The sequence below is a fragment of the Primulina eburnea genome, chromosome 3 (genome assembly GCF_022965805.1).
Source record: "Primulina eburnea isolate SZY01 chromosome 3, ASM2296580v1, whole genome shotgun sequence".
NCBI lineage: Eukaryota > Viridiplantae > Streptophyta > Magnoliopsida > Lamiales > Gesneriaceae > Primulina > Primulina eburnea.
The window spans coordinates 35,667,733-35,687,955 of NC_133103.1; positions in this window are offsets into that span (position 1 = coordinate 35,667,733).

A 20,223-nucleotide genomic window follows, 5' to 3' on the forward strand; every position below is an offset into this window, starting at 1 on the left:
AGTGATGCGTTTGGTGTTTTCCTGTATAGTCTACCATTCGCTGCTGCATCAAGCATAGATCTCACTGAAGGATCCACCCCGTAGTAGAACGTCTCAACCTGCTGATCTATCAAAAAACCATGTCTCGGGCTCATTCTCAACATCTTCTTAAACCTTGCCCATGCTGAATTCAATGATTCCCCATCTCTTTGTCTAAACAATGTGATTTCATTCCGCAATTGTGTAATCTTAGTTGGGGGGAAAATGCCTGTGCATGAAGACCTCGACTAATCCATCCCATGTAGTGATGGAACCAGCTAGAAGGTCTCAAAGACACTCCATAGCTTCTCCTTGCCAGGAGAATGGGAATAGTCTGAGACAAATGGCATCAGTACTCAACCCATTGAACTTGATTGTATCACAGATCGACAGAAAATTCTCCAGATGTGCATTGGTATCTTCATAAGGTGACCCTCCAAACTTTACTTGGAGTTGAATCATCTGGATGATGGCTGGTTTAAGTTCGAATGTATTCGCTTGAATTGTAGGGCGGACAATACTAGAACCATAACCTCCAAACGCTGGTTGATGAAGCTCAATTAAATTACGATCATCCTCTTCTCTAGCCATGTCTTCAGAGTCTGGTTTAAGGTTTATTTCATATTCCTCTTCAGATTCGAATTCAAGAGCCAAGTTGTTGTTCCTTCGAGCTATACGGATGCGTCGGAGAGTGCTTTCAATCTCTAGATCAAGTGGCACTAGATTTTCGAAACATTGAGCACGGCTCATATAACACGAGCTAGACTCCTGCAATCAAAATTCAAGTGCACAATTCAAGATCCTAAAGAGTTTCAAAATTTGAAACAGAATTAAATAAAATGCAAAAAATTTAAAAATAAAAAATAAGTACTAAGAATAAATACCTAGTCTCAAATAAATAATTTATCCTAATATTAAACAGATAGTCCCCGGCAACGGCCCAAAAACTTGACCGAAGATTTCGGTTAGGAATAAATATAGCAAGCAGACTAGGTCAAGTTATAGTAAATGGACGACAAGTCCAATTATCGATCCCACAGAGACTATTATTTAAGTACTAAGATTTAAATTATTCGATTTAATCTAGACAAACAATAACAAGTGATTTGATGATAATTTAAACTAGTTAAATTAAATTAAATTATGCTAAATTAATAACTGAGATCGAATTTGCATAACATGTTGAAAAATTTGGGAAATTTCAAATTCAACAAAATGATCGGGAACACACAACGGTCCAAACTTTGATTATGATCACGCATTGGAATTAATTAACTACAGATTATTGATATCACGATGAAATTCCTTAAATTAACTAAAAATCTATTTCTAGAATTTATAATCTTATTTTCATTTAACACTCCAATTATTTATAATTGAATTTAATTAAACAAAAACGCATTATTCAACGATGGAATCACAGATGTCGTCTAAAATCGCACATTGAAACCGAATACTATTTTTAGTCTATTTAACAGTGTGTTGATTAATATTTTTGAAGCTAAATTCAATCTATTCTCTTTCGAGTCAAGATCGAACAACAAACATGCAAATAATTGGTCAAATTAGAAGCACGAAAATTGCGCAAACATTAATCAATAACATAAAAGTAATTCATAAATCAAATAATCCAATGAATGAACAAGATCAATAATTTTTCCCTATCGTGGTCCCGATCACAAGAAAAACTACTTCATAAATTCAAAACTAGAAGAAAATCTAATATTCGAATTCATGAATAAAAGTAAGAACATAATAGAGGAGAAAATCTCAGCGATGGTGCGCGTATCTTGCGTGTGAAGCGCAGTTTTCTCTCGTTTCTCCCAAGTTGTCGCCGTCTTCTCTCCAATTCTTCAAAGTGTCAAAAGCCTTCCCCCAAGTTCTTTCTTTTCCGTCTGAAATTCCTCCTTTAGTCAAAAGTCCCTCCATATCTTTTATTTTCTCCCTTATATGTAACACCCCAGATTCGACGACTGTCCTCACTGTATTAAGACGAGTCTTTCCAGCGTGCTTATTGTTAGAGTAGGTGCCCGTCGAGCCAAGTGTTGGCCGAGTGTTCACAATAAAACTCTATGTATAAGCAATCTTTATTTTAACAATATTTGAAATTATTATTTTGGCACATCTTTATCTGTATACCCATGCTAGTTGCATAGATAAAGCCCTTGAATATACAAATAGTAGAAAGAATATGAGATGCTCATATGATGAGTATCATGAAACTCATATTTGTAATACTGTATATTCTAAACAGTTCCTAGTCGATTCAGCCGCCGCTAAGAAGGATATAGGCCACTAGAGTTCGAGACTAGTATCTGCGATGTGAGTACCATGTTTCATTGGTAGGGGACATTGTGATGTCCGAGCATGCAGATATGTGCTCCTGGTAGAGTGCACCGAACAACCCTCCATAAAGGACTTTCCAAGTGGTTCTCACTTATCGAGTGGAAACGTCCTGGTTTATGGTTGTACACCATTAGTCCTTATGACCCGGGACAACATTAAGACTCTATGTGCTAGCATTACACTTTGACTTGTTTACCGACTCTCAAGGGGTCATCAGGTGGCAAGGTTGGGTGTTCTGTCGAAACATATAGGAGTCGATGCATTGTAGTCGGGGATTCACCGCTTACCTTCGGGTGTGGATATCCTATGTGTTCTCATGTATATGTAGGTTGAAATCTTTGATCAGATTATGGTGGTAATTATGAAAGGGGTTTCATAGATTACACCATCGATGCAACTACGACATGACACATAGTATCGATTCATTGACAACTCTCGATAAACCAATGGTTGTCGAATCGGTCGGGATATATGAGTTGAAGAGACCGTACTGTATGCTAACCATAATTGAATGGTTCTTACAGGCACTATCATTTGATACCTAGGGAATCATGTAAGCGATGCTGCTAGGCGTTTAATATGATTGGTTGGGTACTATCAGACTTGAGTTCTGACGTTCTTGTTATCAAGGAGTTGATAAGTAAGAATAGAGCAATTGAGGTATGCTCATATAAGGACATGTTTAGTCCGAATCACATGGAGATGTGAACCCACGGCTAGTTGTATCAATGAACCATTGAGGGCCACAAAAGTACTAGCTTTCTAGATCCCGTTGAGAAGTTAAAATAGTTCAATGTGTTGAACGGTTTATAAATGAGTTTTTAAGTGTAAGGAAAAATAGAAGTATGACTTCTGTGAGAGAAATGTAACTTTTAATTTGTGGAAGTGTTCCTAAATTAAAAGTTGACCAAATAAATAATGTATTTGAAAATTGTGATTTTCATAAACATTATTATGGACTAAATTAAATTAATTCAAGTGTTGAATTAATTAAACACTAGTGGGCCTAGTAGAGTCCAAATAATTAAATTAATTCAAGTGTTGAATTAATTAAACTACATTGGGCCTTGTAGAGCCCAATTAGAAATAATTATTAAATTAGTGGGCTTGAGTAAAATCAAGTAATTGTTAAATGGTCTCAAATGGGTTTGAGACATTTAAATAAAAGCCCATGGGCTTTGTAAATGTTACAAGCCCACTTACATTGCATGCTGGAGAGGTGAAGAGTTGGGGAATACTTTTGATTAAAATAATGCATGGCATGCAACTTTTTTGGATCAACTTTTTGCACTACCAAGACAACTCATCCTCCCTCATTCCTAACATGTGTTGGCCGAATTTTTGGGAGCAATTCTCTCCAAATATTTCTCTCATTTTCTTCTTCAAGTGTTGAGGAAAGAAAATTTCTTCTCCTTGAAAAATCCTCATATTTTTCTAGTGCAAAATATGAGGGGATCTACCTAGTTGGTGGTGGGCTTGATTTTTGAACAAGGAGTGTTCAAAGGAAGCTTGTAGATTTGTCATCCTTGAAGAGCCAAGTTGTTTGCAACTTGGTTGGTGTCATCATCAATCTCTTGAGATTGATTGGTAACTATTTCTAAACACCCTATGTATGATATTTGGTGTTTGTTGTATTTGCTACACAAAATAATGAGGTGGCCGAAATTTCTTGATGAAAAACCAAAATTTTAAACTTCCGTTGCGCTTCCGGTCACCGTAACCGATCCCTTTCAAGTCGTATCCGAGCTATGGTTAAAATTTTGTGTAGCAATTACAAGATATTATGTTGATATCGATTTCTAACCGCATGAGAACAAAGTTTTGCATCGAATCAAGGCCGGTTTCGGGGGAATTTTGGGCAGGAAGTTGCTGCCCATTTCGGGCAGCTTGGGCTGCCCGAGGGGCTGCCCGAACAGCCCCATGTTTTAAATAAAAAAAAATTGGTAAGTTGGCCGAAATCCGGCGACGGCGATGACGACTAGGTTTCCAAAAGTGTTTTGGATTATAAAAGTGTCATGGGCCTTGAGTTGTTGGGCCATTGGATGGCTAACATATTTGTGAATTTTGAATGGGCCAAAATGTTTTTGGTGAAAAATAAGTTTTTGGGCCCTTAAGTTTAAAATTACAAAAGTTGCAAATATTTTCTCATGAAATAAATATTTTAAGTTGGACTTTAAATATTTATAGTAAATGGTGATTTACAAGAAATTCGGTTATAAATAAATTAATTAGAAAGTAGACAAAGTGTTTGTATACTTTGTTAATTTAGTTTATAATCGTGGCGGTTAGTGATTGGATCAAGATATATAATATTGGATCAATTAATTATTGTGATAATTAATTGATGGTGTATGATATGTGATATTATGCATGAAGGATGATCAAAAGCCCAAGCCCAATTTGCTAGTGTATGCTAAGATATTTTGTGTTGAATGATTGTAATAATTATCAATTTATAAAGTGGGCTTGGTTTATGGCCTGTTCCCACCCCCATGAGATGTATCCCTATTTGCCATGGATATTTATTTGTAAATATTAGTATAGTGGAAGATCAAGATTGGAAGATGGTGGCCTTGATGGTTATGAAGATAAAAAACATGTAAATATTGGAAGCTTATGTAATAGTTGCATTTGCATCCCATGCATTTCCCTAGGATTGGATCTAGGCCCGTGTTTAGCTCACACGGGCCATTAGTATTGGGGCGATTGATCATCCTTGTTTTGTTTACTGTTTATAATATATGCATGATATGTTATAAATAATGAGTATGTGCGTTATTATTATGATAATAACAAAGTTACATGAATCCGGCAAACATACGATCAAACATGGCGAGCTTTTAAATAAAATTAATGATGAGACCTTTCAAAATTAAAAACCCTCATTTTGAATAAGATTCAAAATTAATATCAAGCCCGAAAAGGGGAATTATAATTTCCATGTCTTCCATCGACAATGGGTGCATGATGAACGCTACCCATACTCGGGGCTCGACTTATATTATTGGAGGGCCCTGGCTGCCGGAAAGCTGTGACATCCATTGACATGGTGATGTGAACTACGTGGAACTCCCATGATTTTGGCTCACATTATTGGGGAACTCATGACGACCGTCCATTAAGGTTCAACATCGATGGCTAAGGCTTGACACATGAAGATGAACGACGTCATATTATTGGGTCCTAATCAAACGTGAGACAAAAGTTTACGTAGAGGGTTGCATTGTGATGCAATTGGAAACTACCTTTTAGGAATTGTGATTGACTGATATTATTCAGGATCATAATTCGCTAATTGGACCTTACATACCTACTGAGTAAAGGAGTTTCCCGTTTTCACTAGAGGGTAGTGAAAGATGTCAAAACAGTGGAAGCAAATATTTATGAAGTAAAAGTCCAAACTCCATATCTTACTAAATATTTTAAAATAGTCACCAACATTTATCTGTTTTTACTTTTCAGTACAAATTGACAATGTCTTCGATTCGCAATCCGATATCCGTAATACTCGACAAACACATATTAACTGGACCTAATTACCTCACTTGGCTAAGAAACCTGAAAATCGTCTTGAATTCGGAAAGGGTAGCATATACACTGACTGAGTCGCCCCCTGTTGAGGCTCTGACTGACTGCACTCCTGAGGAATTGCAGGCTTACAAGGAATGGTGTGACCATTACTTGATAGCCAGGTGTTATATGCTGACTTCTATGAATGATGAGCTGCAGAGGTGTTTTGAGGATGCAAAGAGTGCTGCTGACATTCATTTGCATCTCAAGGAGCTCTTTGGTGAGCAAACATGGCCTCTTAGGCATGCTACCGTCAAGGAACTGATCACTTTGCGCATGCGAGATGGGGTCTCGGTCCATGAGCATGGCCTGAAGTTGATTGGGATCGTGGACAAGCTCGTTGGCATGGATCTGATCTTGCCTTCGGAGTTGACCACCAACGTGTTGCTGTTATCATTGCCTAGTTCATTTGATCCTTTTGTGGTGAACTACAACATGAACAAGATGGAGCCGACCCTTGAGAAGTTGGTGAATATGCTTGTTACATTTGAATCAACCATCAAGAAAGAGAAGTTGGTTCTTTATGTGGGTTCTTCATTTGGTACGAAGATTGATCCACATGGGAATGGAAAGAAGCGTTCTTTCCAACGTCCCAAGAAGAACGTGCCCTTGATGAGACAATCTCCGAATCCCGTTGAGGTAGCCAGACCAGTTAAGGCTGACAAGACTGATGATGTATGTCATCACTGCAAGAAGCCTGGACATTGGAGGCGTAACTGCAGGGAATATCTTGCCCAGAAGAGTTCTGGAAACAGTATGTTCTAAATTGAAGTAAACATAACTCTACCTCTTGGGTATTAGATACCGGTTATGGTTCACATCTCTGTAATGATTTACAGGTGATGGGAAGAAGTAGGAAGTTTAAGGAAGGTGTGACCTTCTAGAGGATGGGCAATGGAGCAAGAGTTGCTGCCAAAGCTATTGGAGATGTTTACTTGCTTATGAACAATGATTTTAAGTTAATTTTAAGATATGTTTTGTTTGTACCGGATTTGGTAAAAAACATTGTTTCCATTTCTATGTGGATAAAGATGGATATTCTTGTTTATTTAGCAAAGGTGTTTGCAAAATTTACAAGAATGAATGTTTGATTGGTACTGGAGAACTTGAAAACGATCTCTACAACTTAAAATTGAAAGATATTCCACTAAATGTCCATTCAAAAGCAGACACCATATGAGATATGGATGGGTAAGCCTCCCAAATATTCTTGTCTTAGAATATGGGGGTGCCCTGCTTATGTGAAGCAGGTAGTGGGAGATAAATTGGATAGTCGATCCATTTTATGTTACTTTGATGGATATCCAAAGAATTCAGTTGGATATCATTTCTATCTCCAAGAAACAAGGGTGTTTGTTTCTAGGAATGCAACCTGTTTAGAAAAGGAATTTCTATTAGATAGAAAAGGCGAGATGATAGAAATCGAAGAGGTTCGAGAGACACCCACAATTATAGAACCCACACCCGAAGAGCCAAGAGAGGAGATACAAGCTCCTAGAAGATCCGAGAGAGTCTCGAGACCGCCTATGAGGTATGGTCTGCTTCTTGAAGATGGCCATGATGAACCTAACCATGGATGTGATCCAAGGAACTTCAAGGAAGCATTATCTGATGCCGATTCATCCAAGTGGCTTGAAGCGATGGAATCTGAGATGAATTCCATGCATTCGAACCAAGTGTGGAATCTCGTGGATCCACATGAGGGAATTGTTCCCATAGGTTGTAAATGGATTTACAAGAAGAAACTTGTTGCGGATGGGAAGGTATTGACCTTCAAGGCGCGATTGGTGGAAAAAGGATATACTCAAAGGCAATGAGTTGACTTTGAGGAAACCTTTTCTCCAGTTGCAATGTTCAAGTCCATAAGGATTTTGCTAGCCATAGCTGCATGGTATGACTATGAGATATGGCAGATGGATGTCAAGACAGCCTTTCTTAATGGGGATATTAAGGAAGAGATTTACATGTCTCAAACCTGGAGGGTTTACATCTATCGGAAGTGAGCATATGGTATGCAAACTTCAGAGATCTATTTATGGTCTAAAGCAGGCATCTAGGAGTTGGAACCTTAGATTCGATAGTACAATCAAAGAGTTGATTTACTAAGAATCCTGAGGAACCCTGTGTATATAAGAAGGTCAGTGGGAGTGTTGTGACATTCCTGGTGCTTTATGTTGATGACATTCTACTCATTGGGAATGATGTGGGAATGTTGCAATCAACTAAGATATGGTTAGTGAGTAAGTTCTCGATGTAGGACTTGGGTGAAGCATCTTTTGTATTGGGAATACAGGTCTATAGAGATAGATCGAGAAGATTGCTTGGTCTCACCCAGTCCACATACATTGATACCATCGTGAAGCGGTTCTCGATGGATGAGTCCAAGAGAGGACATCTACCAATGTGTCATGGCGTGTCCCTATCCAAGTCTGTCTCCCAAGACTGATGCAGAGATAGCGGCGATGACAAGCATTCCTTATGCATCTACGATTGGTAGCATCATGTATGGGATGATATCTACACGTCCTGACGTGGCTTTCGCACTAAGTGTAGTGAGTAGTTATCAATCGAACCCTGGTCTTCCACACTGGAAAGTTGTGAAAGACATGCTCAAGTAGTTGAGAAGGACCAATAAATTGTTCTTGGTCTATGGGGTGGAGAACTGAAATTGGAAGGCTATACCGACGCTAGCTTCCAAAGCGATATCGATGACTCGAAGTCAACCTCTGGGTTTGTATTCATGCTCAATGGTGCTGCTGTCTCTTGGAAAAGTTCCAAGCAAGACAATACTGCGGATTCCAGCACAGAGGCCGAATACATTGCTGCATCAGATGCAGCAAGGGAGGCTGTTTGGATAAGGAATTTTGTCTAAGAGTTGGACGTCATTCCTAATGGAGTTGCTCCTCTCCCAGTGTTGTGTGACAACACGGGAGCTTTAGCTCAAGCAAAGGAGCCAAGGTCTCATCAGAAGTCGAAAAATGTATTGAGAAAGAACCACATCCTCCGAGAGAGTATGGAAAGAGGAGAAGTGTCGATTGACATAGTCGGCTCCGCAGATAATGTTGCTGATCCACTAGCTAAGCCTTTACCTGGACCATTATTCGAGATGCATCGCAAATTGATGGGTTTAAAGCATATGGGTAGTTGGCTCTAGTGCAAGTGGGAGATTGTTAGAGTAGGTGCCCGTCGAACCAGTGTTGGTCGAGTGTTCACAATGAAACTCTATGTATAAGCAATCTTTATTTTAACAATATTTGAAATTATTATTTTGGCACATCTTTATCTGTATACCCATGCTAGTTGCATAGATAAAGCCCTTGAATATACAAATAGTAGAAAGAATATGAGATGCTCATATGATGAGTATCATGAAACTCATATTTGTAATACTGTATATTCTAAACAGTTCCTAGTCGATTCAGCCGCCGCTAAGAAGGATATAGGCCGCTAGAGTTCGAGACTAGTATCTGCGATGTGAGTACCATGTTTCATTGGTAGGGGACATTGTGATGTCCGAGCATGCAGATAGGTGCTCCTGGTAGAGTGCACCGAACAACCCTCCATAAAGGACTTTCCAAGTGGTTCTCACTTATCGAGTGGAAACGTCCTGGTTTATGGTTGTACACCATTAGTCCTTATGACCCGGGACAACATTGAGACTCTATGTAAGGCCCGAGAAATTATCCGGTTAATTTGAAAAGATTTGGGCGATGATTATTATAATCTATTGTTGATAATTACTATGATTATAAACAGAACGGATCAGATCGGGAGAGCCAGAAAAGAATTCACATTATGTGTGAAGAATAGGATTGGCGCACATGCGCGACATGTATTGGCGCACATGCGCGGAACATCCAGTAGCATCGGCGCACATGCGCGAGATAAGGCGCGCATATGCGCGACCCGTCCAGAATGATCGGCGCATATGCACGACATAAATGGCACACATGCGCGGGGTTGGCAGAATGATTGGCGCATATGCGCGAGAAGGCAAAGCACTAGTTTAAATAACTGGCGCATATGCGCGACATTGTTCGCACATATGCGCGAGACGTGTAAAATGGGGGATGAGCCACTTGCCTTGCATGCATGAATGTGTATATATATATATATACATATACAAACGAATTCTTCAGTTTTCAGAAGAAAGAATCGAGAAAGGTACGGAGAAAAGAATTGAAAAATCCTTACGCATTTTGTGAGAAATCCGTCCGTCTGATTTTGAATCCGACTTCGGTATCGAGTTCCTAGCAACGTAGGCTACAACTGGACGTAAGTTTTGCTACGTTTTAACATGCTTTGAAATTATGATATTGTCAGAATTGAATGGAACTCATATATGTTGTTCTTGACATATTAGACATCATAGAATCGAAGTCAGATTAAGAAACGGACTTATGAAATTGTTATGATTTGTAGAGTTGAGTTGAATAAGAATTGATATCAAGTATTGATTTGAACGGGTATTGATAGTATACTCCTCGATATTGTTATTTTCAGATTGAGTATTGACAGATTTGAGTTCGAGACTTCGACAGAGTCAGAGTATTAGAAAGAAAGGTATAAAATAATGTTGAGTTGAGATTGCACAACTCGAGTGAGGTTTGACTCGAGTCTCCCTAAATCACATACTTTCAATTATTGCAATGATATTTGCAATTGATGAGATTTATGATCGTAGTCTATTGATTTATAGCCACTGCATGTAATGACTGCTGATTCGCTAGTTATTGACTGATTTGCTTAGATACTGAATGCATGTATTGATTACTGAGTCGTTGAGTCATTGGCTGATTCGCCTAGTCACCGGCTGATTCGTCTGGTTATTGACCGATTCGTCTAAAGTTAAGCTGATTCGCTTAATTACCGGCTGATTCGTCTGGTTATTGACTGATTCGTCTAAAGTTAAGCTGATTCGCTTAATTACAGGCTGATTCGTCTGGTTATTGGCTGATTCGCCTAATTCTTGACTGATTTATCAATTCTGCGGCTGATTCGCCCAGACACTGATATATGAATTATATCAATGCCGTTTAGGGATTGATTCATTCCTATCGACTGAGATTCGATATAATTACCTATATCCAGACATCGGGATCCCTAGGTTAGAGTTGAGTCGAGTCTGAGACGACGCGTCAGTGGAGTCGAGTCTGAGACGACGCGTCGGTTGAGTTGAGTCTGATACGACATGTTGATTTACATTGTTTATATCATTCATGTTTATTGAATGCTTGATATTGATTTATGTTTCTGATTTGAGACATGTTATGAATAATTCTTATATGCTTTCGTATATGCTTTTATATGATTGCATGTATACATTGTTTATACTGGGATATTTATATCTCACCGGAGTTATCCGGCTGTTGTCTTGTTTTGTATGTGTGCATGACAACAGGTGGGGCTGGATCAGGGTCAAGAACAGGATGAGAGAATATTAGATAGCGTGGAGATCCGGGCTTCGAAGCAACATAGGATTCAGCACTGATATGTAGTTGAACCTAGTTGAATTCTTTTAGAAAACACAAGATTTGTATGTTCATGTTTAATATGTAATTGAGTAAATTACATTACGTTTCCCCTTTGTATTTAAAAAAAATAAAAATTTAGACCCTGTTTTATAATTGATTAATTAGTACCAATAATGATTAAGAACTTGATTAGCGTCCGGGTCCCCACAACAGGTGGTATCATAGCGATAGATCCTTTAGATTGAGATAGAAGAGGCTAGTGAGCGGGGTAGATTGAGTTTTCTTCCTTGCTTTTGCATGCTAGCAATCTATTATGCTTACTGCTTTATATAATACATGTTACTTGAATTATCTGATTTGATTTTGTAATATGTATTATTTGAAATGAATTCGAACCGATTCTCGATCAGCAGTAAGATGATCGGAGGAGAGACTGAATTGAAACATGTTTGTTGGATTGGGTTACTAATCCTTGTGATATTCAGATATGCCTCCCAGAAGAATACCAGAACAGGGTAGTACATCGAATCCTCCAATGGATGTAACACCGACTCCAATGGAAACCTTGCTGAAGAGGTTTCAGTCATTCAAACCACCGACTCTTACGGGTACTGAGACATCAGTTGAGTGTGAGAGTTGGCTAGGTAACATTGAGATGCTGTTTGATTCGCTGGAGTACAGTGATGAGCGCCGAATTAAATTGATTGGGCACCAGTTGCTTGATGTTGCAAAACACTGGTGGGTTACGATGAAGAGGGCCTTGGAGCAACGAGGTACGATTATTACTTGGGATGTATTTAAAACTGTGTTTTATCAAAGATTCTTCCCAGTGTCGTACAGGAAAGACAAAGGGGCGGAGTTTGCCAATTTGAGACAGGGTCAGCTGAACATTGAAGAATATGTGACCAAGTTTTCTACCTTGTTGAAGTTTGCTCCACATGCGTCTGAAAATGACGAAGCCGTTGCTGATCAGTTCATCAATGGCTTGAATCCCGATATTTTTACATTGGTGAACACAGGGCGACCGAATAACTTTGCTGATGCCATGAATAGAGCAAAGGGCGCTGAAGCGGGCCTGATAAGGCAGAGAGGAGCTGAATTTGTTCCTCCAGTGTCGAGACCACCATAACCACCTCCCCGATTCGAGAGTGGTAGTAGCAGTGGTGGAAGGAAAGATTTTCGGAAGGCTAGAGGAATGCAGTTTAAGAAGTCTGGCGGCAGTTCTTCTAGCTCCTGTAGTTCTCAGCAGAGTTATACCGGGGCTTACTGCGGAAATTGTGGAGGGAGACATTCCACTGAACAATGCCAAGGAGTACTTGGTAACTGCCACTTCTGCAAACAACATGGACATTTTTCCAGAGTATGTCCACAGAGGGGTTCCCAAAGATTCCAGGGAGCCGAATCATCGGGATCAGCGGCACAGGGAAGTAGACAATCAGCTGCTGTTCATTCATTTCAGCCAGCACTATCTCAGTCACAGCAGAGGCTAGGAGGAAGCCAGACAGTTGGCCAGCCTCCTAGACAGCAGGCCAGAGTATTTGCTTTGACTGAGGAGCAGGCTCAGGAAGCACCAGATGATGATGTTGCAGGTAACTGATTTGTTTGATTATCCTGCCTATGTATTGAGGGATACCGGTGCTTCACATACTTTTATTTTTGAAAGATTTGCATTGATGCATGCATTATCTGTTGAGTCCCTATTTACTGTAGTATTTGTTTCTTTTATTTGGAAAAAGATCTTGTATCAGCGATTTCTGGTAGATCTTGTATACTACAGTAGGATAAGAATGAGATCGAGTTTGATTGTGTGGTAGATGGTATTGTACTGGTGTTCTATGATTTTGGAACTGCGTTACTGAGATTGATATGCTTACCAAGTACAGAGCTACCATAGATTAATTCCAGAAGATGGTGAAAATCAGACCTGAGATGACTAAGAGATGAATATTGTACGATAAGAATTCTAGACTGAGAATTCCTTTGATATTCGTACTAGCTATGACTCGATTATTACAGAAAGGAGCAGAGTGACTCCTTATGTATTCAGTTGATTTACTGAAGTTGAGTCTATCATTGGCTGATTTACCAATGATAAGAAAGTTATTAATGTTTTCCTCAGATAAGACTCTAGATCTGATTTCAGAGAGATTGATTTTAGCTTTGAGTTGATATCAGAACTATTGATATGGTGAATCCTGATTGAGACAGATTGCATTCAGGATGTGTTATATCTGAAGATGATATATTTGTTGATTTTCACAGAATTAAACCGTGATTAGTCAGCTGAGGTTGGCAACAGTGTCAGACAGTTGCGGTTTATGAGTTTAGCATGTTTTGAATCTGATTGAATATTGATGTTACTCCGAATACGTGTTTGGGACAGATTGTAGACAATGGAGATTATATTGTATTGTCCGAACCAAAGCTGATTTTGAAACGTTAGAAGCTCAAAAAGTTGATTAGAATGTTTAGAACTCAATATCGATAGTCAGAACAGAGTGTCGATCAGAATATCAGGTAAGTAATACTGTATTGTATGTTAATAACTGATGTGTTGTGCCTGATATTTCGAAGGTGAAATGACATAGATTGTCAGAAAAGTGCAATACTTGACTTAGTAAGTATCCTGATAGCAGAAACTGTTTTGATAGAAACAGATGAGATTAGATATGGCAGAGTTTGGACTGAAATGTCTGAACTACAGACAGATAAAGATAGAAAGAAAGAAACCAAGAGATTGGTTATGTAACTTGTCGGTTCCTGAATGGAAATGAGATTACATTTCCAGGGATATCGTGATGAAGTTACTACATTCCTCCCGGAATTGAGTATTGATTGAGTTAAGAATGAAAGACTGACCTAGTCTGCGAGTGCTAAACCGTACATGAATATGTACTAATATGATATATATTACTGATATTCTGTCAGGAAAGTGATTAGATTGCACGGAGTGCTGAGAGTTGAGTATATTAGACCGTGATTTTGGTTGATTGTGCACGTTGGGCAGAATGTACCGTAAGAGTTAGATATTAGATTATATCTGAATACTGAATAGTATTCACTAACTGACGGACAGTCAGAGTGGATTATCCGGATTTCGGAGAATATGCTGAAAGCTATAATGCTTGATGTTAACACTAAATGGCAGGATTCATTGTCATTTTGTGAGTATTCGTACAACAACAACTATCAAACGAGTATTGAAATAACTCCTTTCGAAGCGTTGTACGGAAAAATATATGGATTCTCTCTTTATTGAAATGATATCTCTGAGATTCTTGAGATTAGATCTGAAATGATCAGAGATATGACTGAAAAGATGAAGCTAATTCAGAAGAAAATGAAAACAGTTCATAATAAATAGACTGAATATGCCAATGTCGGACGATGACTGTTGGTATTTGAGACCAAAGATCGAACATATCTTTGATTGAGATCAACAGATTCGATAACAGCTGATGATGTCGAGTTGTTACGAACTGTTCATGGGTATATACAGATGTTGTATAACCAGTGTTGTGAGATTGAAATTTCAGAACAGATTCATTGAGATGAGTTTCTGATATAACTCTGTATACATTTCTTCTGACATATCTGAATTGATTACTTGCGAGTTCGAGGACGAACTCAGATCTAAGAGGGGTAGAAATGTAAGGCCCGAGAAATTATCTGGTTAATTTGAAAAGATTTGGGCGATAATTATTATAATCTATTGTTGATAATTACTATGATTATAAACAGAACGAATCAGATCGGGAGAGCCGGAAAATAATTCACATTATGTGTGAAGAATAGGATTGGCGCACATGCGCGACATGTATTGGCGCACATGCGCGAGATAAGGCGCGCATATGCACGACCCGTCCAGAATGATCGGCGCATATGCGCGACATAAATGGCGCACATGCGCGGGGTTGTCAGAAGGATTGGCGCATATGCGCGGAATGATTGGCGCATATGCGCGAGAAGGCAAAGCGCTAGTTTAAATAACTGGCGCATATGCACGACATTGTTCGCGTATATGCGCGAGACGTGTAAAATGGGGGATGAGCCACTTGCCTTGCATGCATGAATGTGTATATATATATACATATACAAACGAATTCTTCAGTTTTCAGAAGAAAGAATCGAGAAAGGTACTGTGGGGACCCGGACGCTAATAATCTTCTTAATCATCTTTGGGATTTAATTATCAGTTCTGATAAACAGGGTCTAAAAAAAAAAAAAATTTCTTTTTAAAATATAACTGCGGAAGGTAATGGAATCTAAATAATATACATGTCTGTATAAAAACTACATTTCAGTATAAAGGTACAATACTGTACAACTTAAATCTAAGGTTCAGTTATTAAATTCAAGTAATAAACCAAGTCTACTACAAGTCCGGAATCACCACGCTAACTCGTCTTCTCTCATCGTCATCTCGACCCTGATCCAGCCCCACCTGTTGTCATGCACACATACAAAACAAGACAACAGCCGGATAACTCCGGTGAGAATAAATCCCAGTATAAAACATGGTAAGCATGTATATAACTAAACTAATTCATAAAACATGCCGTCATGTAGAAACACAATATATCTCATAATCTGTGAAATTAAGCATGCAACTCAAATCAGATAAACATGCATATAAACAATCTAAATCATAAAAACATGCTAGCACAACTGAAAGCAATAACGATGGGTCCCATGATCTAGGAGCCACATCCATATAAGCATGAAGTCCTAATCAAATCATGTCTAGACTTGACTCGATCTATAACTCTAGGGATCCCGGGGTGAATAAGACGTCACTGGCTGTCACCTACCCAACCACTCGGGGCGACTGTACGTCTTATTCCTAGACTTCGGTCCGAGCTGTATCAACGGCTGGCAATAGGAGTAATGGCTACTCCTAAGCTGAGATACATCGAACGTCTAGAAGTCTGACAATGGCTGTCAAGACTTTCCTATCTTAAATGCAATGAATAACAATCTGTAAACAAAGCATAATCAGGTAACAATATAAACAATGATCTAGTATGTGATTTTATTGGGAAACTCAAATTAATCTAATTTGAGTTATGCTTCCCGAATATCACATGAATTATACCTTTGTCTTCCCTGTCTGACGAAGACGATGACCTGTATTCAACTCTGTCCATATCCAATCTGAAATGACAATATCGAATACACTGTGTCAATGAATAACTCAATATACAATCTGTTCTGATCAATACTCAACTCAGTACATAATCTGATCAATATCTGAACAAGATACAATCTGATTTATATCAACGAATATCACGATGAAATCTAAATCATAACTGAATCTGATCAATCTAAATCAACTGATGTTTTGACGGCATAACACTACAATCTTGATAATCCCGTCAATCTCAACATCACAGATATAATATCAGAATTCATAATCAATATCGATACAACTCAAACTCTGAACGATAATACAATTCTGATATGAAATCTCAGTCCAATCGACTCTGAAAATCATAACAATTATCTAAACACTCCGTTTCTTAATCTGGCTTCGATTCTATGATGTCTAACATGACAAGAACATCATATATGAATCCTATTCAATTCTGACAACATCATAAATTCAAACCATGTCTAAACGTAATAAAACTTACGTCCAGTTGTAGCCTGTGTTGATAGGAACACAGTACTGAAGTCGGATTCAAAATCAGACGGGCGGATTTCTCAGAAAAGGCATAAGGATTTTCTGGAGAATTTCTCGAGCTTCCTTTCCTTCGTTACTTTTTTCTGAAGAATGAGTTTATCTATATATATATATATATATATATATATATATATATATATATATATATATATATATATATATATATATATATATATGTAGTAGCCCGAATTCCAAATTGGGTAATTAACGGAGTATTGGTGATTAAGAAGGTTTAATGTGTAATTTTGACCGAGTCATGATCGGACGGACCGAAGATGGTTCGGAAGCACCGAAGAGTTCGTAAGGTCCGAAGTGTGTTCGGTGGATCCGACCATTAGGTGTCAAGAGTTGATCGACACGTGGGAGTTCGGACGTTCCGAAGTGTAGGTTCGGTGGATCCGATCATGAGGTGTCAAGAGCAGCTGGACACGTGCATGTTCGGACGGTCCGAAGTGTATGATCGGAGGATCCGATCATGAGCTGTCAAGAGCCAATGGACACGTAGCGTTCGGACGTTCCGAAGTGGTGTTCGGAGGATCCGAACATGGCCTATAAATAGTGGTCGGATTTCCTCATTTTGACTCGCCAATTCAGAGAATTCCGTAGCATTTCAGTCGTTTCTGACAGGTTCTAGTCTTGTTCCGAGATTTGGGCACTAGCGGGGAGCTGCTGGTCTTGTAGCAGAGCTGTGCTCTAGTTGGGAGCTAGCGGCATCAGCGGGCTAGCGACGGACGAAGGCTTGGATTAGACCTGTTGTCTGGTGGTTCCAGTGGATTAGGATTGCTGTGATAGAGGTACGAAAGTACTATCCGAGATATCCTGGTTGAGTATACATTCATATATGTGTTGCATGATTATGTGGTGCATTGATATATGTCATATGATGCATGCTATTATGTCACGTTTATTACTGCACGTTGCATTTCATGTTGAGCCGTATTCTCCTTTGAGATAGCCTTTACTGTTGAGCTGTATCTCTTTCGAGATAAGCTATATCTTGGGGCCGCTCAGCCCTGTCTTGTGGACGCATGGACACCGAGAGTACACAGTGGCCGACGGGTCGGGAGGGCTTCGGTGGTCCGGGACATTTTAGGTCCACGTCTGTCTTGTAGTGGATGCAGTGACCCAGAGGTGTACCGCGCGGCACTATCCACTTAGCGCCTCTAGACTGAGCATTGTTGAGATCCTTTTGTGATTCCTGTTTCTTGACTACCCCGGTATCATGATCATGGCATGTGCATTTCATATAGGTCTGTATACTCATACTTTTGTACTGGGCGTTCTTATCGCTCACGTCCTCGGTTTTGTTTATTCTTGGACACCCCATTCCCACGGGGCAGGCCTCAGGTTGGACAGCTCAGGAGGAGCAGGAGGAGGACGTTGAGTAGCTGGTTGGTTTAGTTTATCGGTATTGTTTTGATTTCGATATGGTTGTATTGGATATTTTATTTTGAGTTGTTCTAGACTTCGATTGGGTTGTATAATTATAGTTGTCGACTTTTTCCGCTGTTATCTCTGATTATTGTTAATTAAGTTAGTTGCATGCTTAGTTTTTTTGACTAGTAGGTGATTCTGGAACGGGTCACTACAATATATATATATATATATATATATATCAACGATGCATGCAAACTAAAGCGTGGCACATTGCATGCTTTCCGGGTGGCGCTCGAGCGGTCGAAATGTACCGCTCGGGCGCCGAACATACTGTCCGGAAATTTCAAGTCGCACACTTGGCGCTCGAGCGGTCAAAATCTACCGCCCGGGCGCCGAACCTTCTGCCCGAACGATGAATTACCGAAACATTGGCGCTCGGGCGGTTGTTTTCTACCGCTCGAGCGCCGGAGGTTCTGCCCAAATCCTTGGCTAATTATGCAACGACGCTCGGTCTCGGCATATTGGTTCGTTTAAATTCTTATAATTTCAATCATGTCAATTAATCAACGTCTGATTATAATGATTAAATCTCGGGCATTACAGGTACGGAGAAAAGAATTGAAAAATCCTTACACCTTTTGTGAGAAATCCGTCCATCTAATTTTGAATCCGACTTCGGTATCGAGTTCCTAGCAACGTAGGCTACAACTGGACGTAAGTTTTGCTTCGTTTTAACATGCTTTGAAATTATGATATTGTCAGAATTGAATGGAACTCATATATGTTGTTCTTGACCTATTAGACATCATAGAATCGAAGTCAGATTAAGAAACGGACTTATGAAATTGTTATGATTTGTAGAGTTGAGTTGAATAAGAATTGATATCCAGTATTGATTTGAACGGGTATTGATAGTATACTCCTCGATATTGTTATTTTCAGATTGAGTATTGACAGATTTGAGTTCGAGACTTCGACAGAGTCAGAGTATTAGAAAGAAAGGTATAAAATAATGTTGAGTTGGGATTGCACAACTCGAGTGAGGTTTGACTCGAGTCTCCCTAAATCACATACTTTCAATTATTGCATTGATATTTGCAATTGATGAGATTTATGATTGTAGTCTATTGATTTATAGCCACTGCATGTAATGACTGCTGATTCGCTAGTCATTGACTGATTTGCTTAGATACTGAATGCATGTATTGATTACTGAGTCGTTGAGTCATTGGCTGATTCGCCTAGTCACCGGCTGATTCGTCTGGTTATTGACCGATTCGTCTAAAGTTAAGCTGATTCGCTTAATTACCGGCTGATTCGTCTGGTTATTGACTGATTCGTCTAAAGTTAAGCTGATTCGCTTAATTACAGGCTGATTCGTCTGGTTATTGGCTGATTCGCCTAATTCTTGACTGATTCGTCAATTCTGCGGCTGATTCGCCCAGACACTGATATATGAATTATATCGATGCCGTTTAGGGATTGATTCATTCCTATCGACTGAGATTCGATATAATTACCTATATCCTGACATCGGGATCCCTAGGTTAGAGTTGAGTCGAGTCTGAGACGACGCGTCAGTGGAGTTGAGTCTGAGACAACGCGTCGGTTGAGTTGAGTCTGATACGACATGTTGATTTACATTGTTTATATCATTCATGTTTATTGAATGCTTGATATTGATTTATGTTTCTGATTTGAGATATGTTATGAATAATTCTTATATGCTTTCGTATATGCTTTTATATGATTGCA